General features: G+C 30.7%; 1 long non-coding RNA gene across 6 annotated transcripts; it reads right to left on the bottom strand.

Moving 5' to 3' along the window:
- Positions 1–4,780: 4,780 nt before the first annotated feature.
- Positions 4,781–13,961, bottom strand: LOC127075719 (uncharacterized). Of its 6 annotated transcripts, XR_007786642.1 has the most exons (13): positions 13,651–13,961; positions 13,459–13,578; positions 13,173–13,294; positions 12,829–12,901; positions 12,628–12,718; positions 12,462–12,514; positions 11,425–11,505; positions 10,422–10,527; positions 10,212–10,304; positions 7,040–7,177; positions 6,376–6,882; positions 5,651–5,966; positions 4,781–5,021 (listed from the first exon to the last, which is right to left on the bottom strand). It is a non-coding gene; the product is annotated as an uncharacterized LOC127075719 (long non-coding RNA). The 6 variants fall into 6 exon arrangements; XR_007786641.1 differs by lacking the exons at positions 4,781–5,021; positions 5,651–5,966; positions 6,376–6,882; ... (1 more) ...; positions 10,212–10,304; positions 10,422–10,527 and adding an exon at positions 12,998–13,090 and having other exon boundaries at positions 10,625–11,505; XR_007786639.1 differs by lacking the exons at positions 4,781–5,021; positions 5,651–5,966; positions 6,376–6,882; ... (1 more) ...; positions 10,212–10,304; positions 10,422–10,527 and having other exon boundaries at positions 10,625–11,505.
- Positions 13,962–14,317: the final 356 nt, after the last annotated feature.

Here is a 14,317-nt window from a genome sequence, read left to right as displayed (position 1 = left end):
AAAACACCAACTTGATGAGATTTCAGAGACTTACTTAGCACAAAAATCACAGTTTTGATTGGTTTTTCAAATATATTCCTCTTTGCTATTTGTTTTCTTTTTCAAGTTAACGATAAATTTAGTCGGATGTTACCAATAAATTTCTACAGGTTATCTTTTTCAAATTACGAAAGCTCACGTGATAAAAGTAACATATTACCTTATCATCCAATGCATCCTTATTCTGATAAGCATCCATTTTGCGCCTCAGCAAAATTGTGTCAAAACATCATTTCTCATATTTAAACACACAAACACATATGATTAGACGAACAATCATTAAAAACTGCAGTAGCTAAAGCAAAAAGGTAATAATAATAACAAAACCATAAAGGAAGATTTCCCGATATCACCCAAAACATACCACACCAATTGAACAGTGTTTCTCTATATCAGTAGTGACATGAGTCATCAAAGCCAGACTCCTTACTACTCCACATGCTTTCACCCGAATATCACATGGACAAAGCATGCCAAACTATAATAAAGAAGAATACAAAATGAGGTAGTAGCATCATATGAATACAAAAACAACAATAACAACAAACCATTTTACGTCAGCTACAAGGATCAAACAATGCCATTAAAAGTGATTTATCAAGAAAGTTCCCAACCAGAACGTATATTAACTGGCTATAATGCATAGCTTTAGCACCACTTACATTTTTGGACTTATCAGACTGTTTAAAAACTTTAGTCATGTGGGCCAAAGCACTCACATATGATGACCTTTGTAGCATCTGTAAATAAATAAATAAAATCAATCATAGAAAATGATTTGTGATAGACAATTCCAAGCCCCAAGGTGTCATGGTACCTAAGCCAAACATATTCATTTTGTTGTGCAAAATATCAAGAGTTGGAAAGGAAATATTAGAAAGGGAAACAATACACAACCTGTGTTACTCCTTTCCTTTCCATCTTGAACCTTTTAACCTTAAAATTTTCAGTCTTGAGAGTCCACTCCAGACCATGAGTGATTATGTCTCCATTATAAAGAAACTATGCAGATCCAAATCCAAATCCACACATACTAAGAACAGGTTGGATTAACAAATCAACAACAATATAATGAATTAACATATAAAATGATGAAATTAGTAAAATTGGAGTTTCCCAAGAAATCACCATTATCAAAATCAATGAATCTAAGAAAAATAGGAATATAAAAACTTTCAGTGTCATCTCAAATTTGGAATTTCCCAACAAATCACCACTATCAAAATCACCCATCGACAAACTTAAGAACCCATTGTAATTGTGGAATTGTATTATCCTACAAAATTCACAATATGAACAAAAATTCACATCTATATAAGAAAAAATAACTTCAAACCCCCAAAATAACCTGATCAATAAAAAAAAATTGTATATTTTACAAAATAAGCAAATTGTTCTAAGATTATTACTAATAAAATAATATATCATTACGTATTTACTTAGTATGATATAATAGCATTTAACTTCAAAACACCAACTTGATGAGATTTCAGAGACTTACTTAGCACAAAAATCACAGTTTTGATTGGTTTTTCAAATATATTCCTATTTGCTATTTGTTTTCTTTTTCAAGTTATCGATAAATTTAGTCGGATGTTACCGATAAATTTCTACAGGTTATCTTTTTCAAATTACGAAAGCTCACGTGATAAAAGTAAGATATTACCTTGTCATCCAATGCATCCTTATTCTGATAAGCATCGATTTTGCGCCTCGGCAAAATTGTGTCAAAACATCATTTCTCATATTTAAACACACAAACACATATGATTAGACGAACGTTCATTAAAACTTGCAGTAGCTAAAGCAAAAAGGTAATAATAATAACAAACCATAAAGGAAGATTTCACGATATCACCCAAAACATACCACACCAATTGAACAGTCTTTCTCTATATCAGTAGTGACATGAGTCATTAAAGCCAGACTTCTTACTACTCCACATGCTGTCACCCGAATATCACATGGACAAAGCATGCCAAACTATAATAAAGAAGAATACAAAATGAGGTAGTAGCATCATAAGAATACAAAAACAACAATAACAACAAACTATTTTACGTCAGCTACAAGGATCAAACAATGCCTTTAAAAGTGAAATATCAAGAAAGTTCCCAACCGGAACGCATATTAACTGGCTTTAATGCATAGCTTTAGGACCACTTACATTTTTGGACTTATCAGACAGTTTAAAAACTTTAGTCATGTGGGCCAAAGCACTCACATATGATGACCTTTGCAGCATCTGTAAATAAATAAATAAAATCAATCATAGAAAATGATTTGTGATAGACAATTCCAAGCCGCAAGGTGTCATGGTACCTAAGCCAAACAAAGTTATTTTGTTCTGCAGAATATCAACAGTTTGAAAGGAAATATTAGAAAGGGAAACAATACACAACCTGTGTTACTCCTTTCCTTTCCATCTTGAACCTTTTAACCGTAAAATTTCCAGTCTTGAGAGTCCACTCCACACCATGAGTGATTATGTCTCCATTATAAAGAAACTATGCAGATCCAAGTCCAAATCCATACATACTAAGAACAGGTTGGATTAACAAATCAACAACAATATAATGAATTAACATATAAAATGATGAAATCAGCAAAATTGGAGTTTCCCAACAAATCACCATTATCAAAATCAATGAATCTAAGAAAAATATGAATATATAAACTTTCAGTGTCATCTCAAATTTGGAATTTCCCAACAAATCACCACTATCAAAATCACCCATCGACAAACTTAAGAACCCATCAAAATTGTGGAATTGTATTATTCTACAAAATTCACATTATGAACAAAAATTCACATATATATAAGAAAAAATAACTTCAAACCCCCAAAATTACCTGATCAATAAAATTTTTTGTATATTTTACAAAATAAGCAAATTGTTCTAAGATTACTACTAAAAAAATAATGTATCATTACGTATTTACTTAGTATGATATAATAGCATTTAACTTCAAAACACCAACTTGATGAGATTTCAGAGACTTACATAGCACAAAAATCAATGTTTTGATTGGTTTTTCAAATATATTCCTATTTGCTATTTGTTTTCTTTTTCAAGTTACCGATAAATTTAGTCGGATGTTACCGATAACTTTCTACAGGTTATCTTTTTCAAATTACAAAAGCTCACGTGATAAAAGTAAGATATTACCTTATCATCCAATGCATCCTTATTCTGATAAGCATCCATTATGCGCCTCAGCAAAATTGTGTCAAAACATCATTTCTCATATTTAAACACACAAACACATATGATTAGATGAACAATCATTAAAAACTGCAGTAGCTAAAGCAAAAAGGTAATAATAATAACAAACCATAAAGGAAGATTTCACGATATCACCCACAACATACCACACCAATTGAACAGACTTTCTCTTTATCAGTAGGACATGAGTCATCAAAGTCAGACTCCTTACTACTCCACATGCTTTCACCTGAATATCACATGGACAAAGCATGCCAAACTATAATAAAGAAGAATACAAAATGAGGTTGAAGCATCATAAGAATACAAAAACAACAAATCATTTTACGTTAGCTACAAGGATCAAACAATGCCATTAAAAGTGATATATCAAGAAAGTTCCCAACTGGAACGCCTATTAACTGGCTATAATGCATAGCTTTAGCACCACATACATTTTTGGACTTATCAGACTATTTAAAAACTTTAGTCATGTGGGCCAAAGCACTTACATATGATGACCTTTGTCGCATCTGTAAATAAATAAATAAAATCAATCATAGAAAATGATTTGTGATAGACAATTCCAATCCCCAAGATGTCATGGTACCTAAGCCAAACAAAGTTATTTTGTTCTGCAAAATATCAAGAGTTTGAAAGGAAATATTAGAAAGGGAAACAATACACAACCTGTGTTACTCCTTTCCTTTCCATCTTGAACCTTTTAACCTTAAAATTTCCAGTCTTTAGAGTCCACTCCAGACCATGAGTGATTATGTCTCCATTATAAAGAAACTATGCAGATCCAAGTCCAAATCCATAAATACTAAGAACAGGTTGGATTAACAAATCAACAACAATATAATGAATTAACATTAAAAATGATGAAATTAGCAAAATTGGAGTTTCCCAACAAATCACCATTATCAAAATAAATGGATCTAAGAAAAATATGAATATATAAACTTTCAGTGTCATCTCAAATTTGGAATTTCCCAACAAATCACCACTATCAAAATCACCCATCTACAAACTTAAGAACCCATCAAAATTGTGGAATTGTATTATCCTACAAAATTCACATTATGAACAAAAATTCACATATATATATAAGAAAAAATAAATTCAAACCCCCAAAATTACCTTACAATAAAAAAATTGTATATTTTACAAAATAAGCAAATTGTTCTAAGATTACTACTAAAAAAATAATATATCATTACGTATTTACTTAGTATGATATATTAGCATTTAACTTTAAAACACCAACTTGATGAGATTTCAGAGACTTACTTAGCACAAAAATCACAGTTTTGATTTGTTTTTCAAATATATTCCTATTTGCTATTTGTTTTCTTTTTCAAGTTACCGATAAATTTAGTCGGATGTTATCGATAAATTTCTACAGGTTATCTTTTTTTAAATTACGAAAGCTCACGTGATAAAAGTAAGATATTTCCTTGTCATCCAATGCGTCCTTATTCTGATAAGCATCCATTATGCGCCTCAGCAAAATTGTGTCAAAACATCATTTCTCATATTTAAACCCACAAACATATATGATTAGATGAACAATCATTAAAAACTGCAGTAGCTAAAGCACAAAGGTAATAATAATAACAAACCATAAAGGAAGATTTCACGATATTATCCAAAACATATCACACCAAATGAACAGTCTTTCTCTATATCAGTAGTGACATGAGTCATCAAAGCCAGGCTCCTTACTACTCCACATGCTTTCACCCGAATATCACATGGACAAAGCATGCCAAACTATAATCAAGAAGAATTCAAAATGAGGTTTTAGCATCATAAGAATAAAAAAAGAACAATAACAACAAGCCATTTTACGTTAGCTACAAGGATCAAACAATGCCATTAAAAGTGATATATCAAGAAAGTTCCCAACCACACGCATATTAACTGACTATAATGCATAGCTTTAGCACCACTTACATTTTTGGACTTATCAGACTGTTGAAAAACTTTAGTCATATGGGCCAAAGCACTCACATGCGATGACCTTTGTGGCATATGTAAATAAATAAATAAAATCAAATTATTCTTCTAACCCCCAAAATTACCTCATCAATAAATAAAAATTGTATATTTTACAAAATAAGCAAATTATTCTAATATTACTACGAAAAAAATAATATATCATTAAATATTTACTTAGTATGATATAATAGCATTTAATTTCAAAACACCAACTTGATGAGATTTCAGAGACTTACTTAGCACAAATATCACAGTTTTGATTTGTTTTTCAAATATATTCCTATTTTCTATTTGTTTTCTTTTTCAAGTTACCGATAAATTTAGTCGGATGTTAATGATAAATTTCTACAGGTTATCTTTTTCGTATTACGAAAGCTCACGTGATAAAAGTAAGATATTACCTTGTCATCCAATGCATCCTTATTCTGATAAGCATCCATTATGCGCCTCAGCGAAATTGTGTCAAAACATCATTTCTCATATTTAAACACACAAACACATATGATTAGACGAACAGTCATTAAAAACTGCAGTAGCTAAAGCAAAAAGGTAATAATAATAACAAACCACAAAGGAAGATTTCACGATATCACCCAAAACCTACCACACCAATTGAACAATCTTTCTCTTTATCAGTAGTGACATGAGTCATCAAAGCGAGACTCCTTACTACTCCACATGCTTTCACCCGAATATCACATGGACAAGCATGCCAAACTATAATAAAGAAGAATTCAAAATGAGGTTTTAGCATCACAAGAATAAAAAAACAACAATAACAACAATAACTTCAAACCCCCAAAATTACCTGATCAATAAATAAAAATCGTATATTTTACAAAATAAGCAAATTATTCTAAGATTACTACTAAAAAAATAATATATCATTACGTATTTACTTAATATGATATAATAGCATTTAACTTCAAAACACCAACTTGATGAGATTTCAGAAACTTACTTAGCACAAATAACACAGTTTTGATTTGTTTTTCAAATATATTCCTATTTGCTATTTGTTTTCTTTTTCAAGTTACCGATAAATTTAGTCGGATGTTACCGATAAATTTCTACAGGTTATCTTTTTCAAGTTCCAAAAGCTCACGTGATAAAAGTAAGATATTACCTTGTCATCCAATGCATCCTTATTCTGATAAGCATCCATTATGCGCCTTAGCAAAATTGTGTCAAAACATCCTTTCTTATATTTAAACACCCAAACACATATGATTAGAAAAACAGTCAATAAAAACAGCAGTAGCTAATTGAGAAGTCTTTCTCTACATCAGTAGTGACATGAGTCATCAAAGCCAGACTCCTTACTATTCCATATGCTTTCACCCGAATATCACATGGACAAAGCATGTCAAACTATAATAAAGAAGAATACAAAATGAGGTTGAAGCATCATAAGAATACAAAAACAACAATAACAACAAACCATTTTACGTCAGCTACAAGGATCAAACAATGCCATTAAAAGTGATATATCAAGAAAGTTCCCAACCGGAACGCATATTAACTGGCTATATTGCATAGCTTTAGCACCACTTACGTTTTTGGACTTATCAGACTGTTTAAAAACTTTAGTCATGTGGGCCAAAGCACTCACATTCGATGATCTTTGTGGCATCTGTAAATATATAAATAAAATCAATCATAGAAAATGATTTGTGATAGACAATTCCAAGCCCCAAGGTGTCATGTTACCTAAGCCAAACATATTCATTTTGTTGTGCAAAATATCAAGAGTTGGAAAGGAAATATTAGAAAGGGAAAAAATACACAACCTGTGTTACTCCTTTCCTTTCCATCTTGAACCTTTTAACCTTAAAATTTCTAGTCTTGAGAGTCCACTCCAGTCAAGACCATGAGTGATTATGTCTCCATTATAAAGAAACTATGCAGATCCAAATCCAAATCCTTACCTACTAAGAACAGGTTGGATTAACAAATCAACAACAATATAATGAATTAACATATAAAATGATGAAATCATCAAAATTGGAAGAAATCAAGTAGTACAATAATGAAAAACAAAAAAGGAAAGGAATTGTTGCTTTTACTCCCTACATGAAAGATTCAGAAGACAGTACATTAAAAAACAAAAAACAATGCATTATTTTATACATATAGCATGAGAGTGCATTAAAATAATATTTTGAACTCTTTGAATTTGTGTTAAAGTCTAACTCAATCTAAAAAAATATTTTGAACTGCTTCTATATTAAGATTCAATATATTTATTGTAATACTATTATAAATATAGATAATGTGATCTTAAAAGTGATCTAAAAGTATAGACACGCATAATTTGCAGAATTTTCTATATGACACCATTGGTCAAAAAGTGTTGTCATTTACACTTCAATCTCCGTCAGAATCTCATTCTTTTGCCTCGCAAATATGGATTCAACACAAATGCCTTGGTAATTCTCCTTTTTCAGTAATGAAGTGTATGTTTCTATTTGAGTTATCAAAACAATCTTTCGAGTCTTTTATGTGACATTTGTCATATTTTAAGCACCATAAATCTACTTTTCCTTTGAATCTTATTAAAAATGTTGAATCATTTGATCTTTATTCATTCAAATATTTGGAGAGGGGGCCCTATTTCTAATATTTGTAGTGCGGGATATTTTATTCTCTTTATTGATAATTGTTCTCAAGTCATTTGGATTCTTTTAATTTAGGATTAATCCGAAATACCTTAACTTTTTATTTAATTTTATAATATGGTACAATCACAATTTAAAAAATGCATGAAAAGAATATGTTCCAACAATCATAACATTTGCAACTTCATTAGTAAACAAAATGGTGTCGTAGAAAACAATAATTGTCATTTACTTAAAATTGTTTGAACTCTTCTCTTCCAAATATTTGTCACAGTCGCTTATCTAATTAACATAATTAACATGTGACATGATATCCAGTGTTATAGTCAATAGCAGCCTTGTTCAATTTATGATCACTTTTTCTCACTGTGTTGTGTCATACAGAGTTGCAAGTCTCAAATATTTGGATATGTCACTTTTATTGATATTCATAAGCAACACCGAACTAATGTTTATATCATAGAGTCTTAATTCTCGAATATTTGGATGTGTTACTTTTATTGATATCCATAAGCAAACACCAGAAAATTTTACCTTATACCTTTATATTTATCTTTATACCCCTACATTTTATAAAAAATACCAATTTTATCCTTATATATTTTTAACTAATTTATCATTTTATTTTTAAAATATTTTTTAAATTTTATTTTGCATACCGGAAGACTTTGTAAAAGAATTCCGGTAATCATTTTTCAAGTATTTTTTAAAGTTTTTTTTATGTACCGGAAGACTTTACAAAAGAGTTCCGGTACACAAAAATTGACTACCGAAACTCTTTTACAAAGTGTTCTGGTATACAAAAAAAAAATCAAAAAATGTTTGAAAAATGAATACCGGAACTCTTTTGCAAAGTCTTCCGGTACACAAGAAAATGTTAAAAAAATATTTGAAAATGACTACCGGAACTCTTTTGTAAAGTCATCCGGTATATAAAATTTGACTACCGGAACTCTTTTGCAAAGTCTTCCGATACACACAAAAAATGTTAAAAAAATATTTGAAAAATGACTACCGGAACTCTTTTACAAAGTCTTCCGGTACACAAAAATTGACTACCGGAACTCTTTTGCAAAGTCTTCCGGTACATAAAAAAATATTAAAAAAATACTTGAAAAATGATTACCGGAACTCTTTTGCAAAGTCTTCCGGTATACAAAAATAAAATTTAAAAAATATTTTAAAAATAAAATAATAAATTAATTAAAAATATATAAAGATAAAATTGATATTTTTTATAGAATGTAGGGATGGAAGGATAAATGTAGGGGTATGAGGTAAAACTTTCCAAACACCAAGTTAAGTTGAATTTTTGTGCAGATAAATGTGTTACTTAATTTGGTGAATTATCCTCTTAACAAAAATATTATCCTCCTAGTCGTAAGTGTTTTGTTTCTAAATATGTCGTAGTTTTTGAAAATGTATCTAACTTAAGTCTTCATAATCATGTTAAAAACTTCAAATTGCACTGAAAATACTTTAGAAAACTCAAATTCATGATATAAGATTCATAAACAAAAAGTCAAAAATGATTTTTGTGTACCGGAAGACTTTGCAAAAGAGTTTCGGTAGTCATTTTTCAAGTATTTTTTTAATATTTTTTTATGTACCGGAAGACTTTGCAAAAGAGTTCCGGTAGTCAATTTTTGTGTACCGGAAGACTTTGTAAAAGAGTTCCAGTAGTCATTTTTCAAATATTTTTTTAACATTTTTTGTGTGTATCGGAAGACTTTGTAAAAGAGTTCCGGTAGTCAAATTTTATGTGCCGGAAGACTTTACAAAAAAGTTCCAGTAGTCATTTTCAAATATTTTTTAATATTTTTTTGTATACCGGAAGACTTTGCAAAAGAGTTCCGGTATTCATTTTTCAAACATTTTTTGACTTTTTTTTTTAATACCGGAACACTTTGTAAAAGAGTTCCGATAGTCAATTTTTGTGTACCGGAACTCTTTTGTAAAGTCTTCCGGTACATCAAAAAAGTTTTAAAAATATTTGAAAAATGACTACCGGAATTCTTTTACAAAGTCTTCCGGTATGCAAAATAAAATTTAAAAAATATTTAAAAAATAAAATGATAAATTAATTAAAAATATATAAGGATAAAATTGGTATTTTTTATAAAATATAGGGATATAAAAATAAATATAAGGATATTAGGTAAAATTTTCCAAATATGCACATGACTTTTATATGAAGACTATTCAGAAATTTTTAAGCAAAAATTTAGAATGAATAACTCAAAATAGCTTATTGAATGAGAGCTTACGTTATTGAATGAGAGCTTAAGTTCTTTATTTATCCAAATGTATGATGTATCCATAAGAAAATATACAAGTCAATTACCTCATTGGATGGCTCAAGTAGTGAAGCATAACAAGGATCTCGGAATCATTTGCATAACTTTAACATAGCTTTCATTACAACCATAAGAGGAATCTATGTAATGGATTTAAAAAGAAGAAATAAATATTGTCAAATCCCAATTAAATTAAATATAACAGAATCGAAGGGTCAGAGGTAAATAAGACACTCCGATAATAGCTAAAGGAAAACCTTAGTTAATTGATCCAACTGTATCCACAACTTCTTATCATGCATTGTGATAATAGTTTTTGTTTTCATCATCTTCGTGCTGCTGCTTGTAACAGACGCAGTAATACTGAAAGCAAAAATAGAACCAAAATAAACCGTAAAACAACATGAAATATATATATATATATATATATATATATATATATATATATATATATATATATATATATATATATATGCACACACAAAGAACAACTTGCCAGTAGCCACTGCCTGTAAAGTTAACCCAAAAGTGCTCCCTCTTAGCAAGACACTCTCCTTATAAGCATAAATTAGCCCGATCGGGGAAAAGTGCTCCGATTCAAGCTCCATAAAAAATCTAAATACATAAATATTATCACTTTTATAAATTAATCTGATTGACTTATCCGGCTTTCTAAGAATTTAGGTTGCGTCAAACTCAACCCTTACAAAAATCGGCTAATAAGGGGCAAAATGTCTCCCACTTATCAGGTGAGGGACCCTCAACATACCCCTTCACATCCAAGACAGGGCATATGATATGTTACCTGAGTGACCCAATAAGTCTTGGATAGTACTCACAATATGAATAATAATCAATCGCCATAGGAAACTAAAGCAAGAAAAAAATAATAGAGGAAGAAAACACCATCCCAAAAGAGATTCCCGTGAAGAAATGACACAAGATGAACCAATTTGGTGGAGACCAAATGACACAAAAGGAAAATCAATTATTTTACTAGAAGGTATATTTCATCACTCACTGGCAGCTGGATGTTATCATAAACAATCTGTGCTCAAAGCTAGCTAGTTTAATGGGAAGAGAATGCTAGAAGAATGACCAAAGTGATTATTTTGATCAGACTTCAGTACTATTACAGTCTTACTTGCTTACCAGGTAGGATAAAATGCATGGCAATTAAGGAGAGGTCAAAGTTAATACATACACTCATGCCAATTGTATATGCATAAATCAAAAGTGAAGAATAAGGCCAGATCATACCAAAGAATTGCTTACTTTCCTTCTCCATTTGAGGATACAGTGATCCCTTTGTCAAAATTCTCTTCTTTGTATTAAGAAAACCTGAAATAATTTGGTTGAATCATAATGTTAAATGAACAAATAAAAACCATCTAGAAGAAAAATAAAAAAGTAAAATATTTAGATGAAACTTTGATAGTTCCATAACTCTAGAATCAACATGAAGTTTTGATGAGTTTAAGACAAATTCATTCAATGGAAGAAGAGGCTCTCAAGGGAGACTTCATGAGTGGCTTGAAAGAAGAAGTTAGGATAGAAGTACCATAATGAAGATGGCAAACAAGGAAGATTTGAGGAATGAAATATTGGAAGAGGGAAGATAGGTTGAAGAGGAAGGTTGGGCCAAATGTATATACGCTAGCTTGAATAGTATATGGAATGGGTTGAATGACTTGCCAGGGAGTGAACACGTGTCATTTGGAAACAAAGAAGACTTATGAAGGGGCATCGCAGCAAACAGGAGTGATGATTAGGGGTCTGGTGTAGTTAACAAAGAATACTTGGGGAGCAAAGATTAGCCTGAATGCACTGTTATGGATCTGAACTCTGAAGGTTAATTTGTGTAGAGCTAAAAACAACATGAAGATACAAATATTACAAGGATTATATATTTAAACTAAACGCACAGCCAAACAGATCTGAACTCCCAAGTCCCAACACAAGAATTCATCCTGTTTTTCACCTTTCACAACTGAAAAGAACAATCTTTTGCTACTACTGATTATTAGCAACTGCCAACATTTTTAACAGATGAACGGGAATTGCACAGTGCCTCAAGAAGTTCTTGTGTATGCAAGTTATTAGACAGTGCATCAGATAGGGGAGGGTATTCAGAGAGAAGTATGGAAGGGTATGTGGAGAAAAGGGACAGTATAGAGGAAGTTATTTCATAACACTGATTAGCAGTTTCATTTAAGTCAGATTAACAAAAAAATTGTAAGGAGTGTAATCTATTTGGTTCATATCAGAATAGAGAAAATCAGAAAGAAAAAAATCACCGTCTCTTCCCCTTCAACAATAAAATATCCTCCAGGATCAAGAGGACACTCACCTGATCAAAGGAAAGCTACAAAATGTAAGATTCTATAATAAAAATGAGAAATGCAAAAGATTTGTTAAATGTTAAATAAATAAAATAACTATGTGTGTCTATTTCATACTAACCAAGTTTTGCAAGCTCAGCTTCTTGTTTCTCATACAAGACACAACAGCAACTCCGCAACATAATAGGCATTCTTCCAATTTCAACTTGATTCTGTGAAAAAAATGTGGTAGTTAACAAAAGAAATATTTGTCAAATTCAAAAATGTGGTAGTTAACAAAAGAAATATTTGTCAAATTCAAATTATAACAGTGTGCAATAACCTGGTTTAATGTCAATATTTCATTTTTTATTCCTTTAGAGTATTCGATATCAGCAAAGATTGGAGCTGTGTACCTAAAAATTAGACAACATGGTCATATCAATAACTAAGAAATATCCAATATCCAATTAAAAACAATAGATCATGCTTATCATGGAAATAATTCCTACGTTAGGTCACATGTTCTGCATTCTAGTGGAGTGCGGGTCTTATCTTTAGGACCTATTTTAACTGGAGGTGCATCAATCCGGGCATTCAAAACTCTTCTCCAACAGAATAGGCAACATTATGATTCCTAAATTTTAACTGGACGCCAAATTAAAGAAATGCAACAAAAATATACACCTCAAAAAGAATCGCTCGTCCTTAGATAACTTGATAAATCCATTATCATCTACATTCTTCTTCAAATCCACGTTCACAGATTGACTGAAGGAATCTAAATGGAATTTAGCGAATCATCTGCCCTAAAAGAATTACAAACAGAGAAGTATTAGTACTAATGATCAACACTTCATACCTTCAAGAACTCCGATACGAGACTTAACTCTTCTCCAACAGAATAGGCAACATTATGATTCGTGAATTTTAACTGGAAAACAAATTAAAGAAATGCAACAAAAATATACACCTCAAAAAGAATCGCTCATCCTTAGATAACTTGATAAATCCATTATCATCTACAATCTTCTTCAAATCCACGTTCACATTGATTGAAGGAATCTAAATGGAATTTAGCGAATCATCTTCCCTAAAAGAGTTACAAACAGAGAAGTATTATTACTAATGATCAACCTGTGAAGTATTATGAAACACTTCATACCTTCAAGAACTCCGATACGAGACTTAACTCTTCTCCAACAGGTTCCATGGAGCCGTCAAGAGAGCAAATGGGAATCGGCGTGGCTGAGCCGGACCGGAATGGAGGCGATTCCGGCGGAGAAAACCCCGAGAGAGTTAGGGTTTGTAGCGACAGAGTGAAGACTGTCATTGGAACGAGAGTGTTAGCATGCGTGAGTAAAGAACGATTGGAACGAGAGTGTTAGCGTGCGTGAGTAAAGAACGATTGGAACGACGGTTAGTGTGAGTAAAGAATGTGAGTGCAACAAGAGAGTATGAATGAAATAGCAGACAAATTGAATGAAATACCAGACAAATTGAATGAAATACAAAATTATTTTGTTAGTTATTAACTAAAAATAGTAACTTAAAAGATAATTAAATTATATTTAAATAAAATTTAAATTAATTATTAAAAAAAGAGATTAATTACTATACACTGTCGGTGTAAAAAGTTTTACACCGTCGACTCATCACCATCATCCGTTTGTATTACTTTATAATTTTTATATTTAATAATTATTTAAATTTAAAATAATTTAAAATTAAAATAAGTTATATAATTTAAAATAATTGAAAATAAAAATAAAAAATTACATCACATTAACATTAAAACATGAATCAATATCTAATCAACGTATTATTTCGAA

This window comes from Lathyrus oleraceus, chromosome 4, assembly GCF_024323335.1.
Source record: "Lathyrus oleraceus cultivar Zhongwan6 chromosome 4, CAAS_Psat_ZW6_1.0, whole genome shotgun sequence".
Classification (NCBI taxonomy): Eukaryota; Viridiplantae; Streptophyta; class Magnoliopsida; order Fabales; family Fabaceae; genus Lathyrus; species Lathyrus oleraceus.
This window is presented reverse-complemented; position numbering and strand designations above follow the sequence as displayed.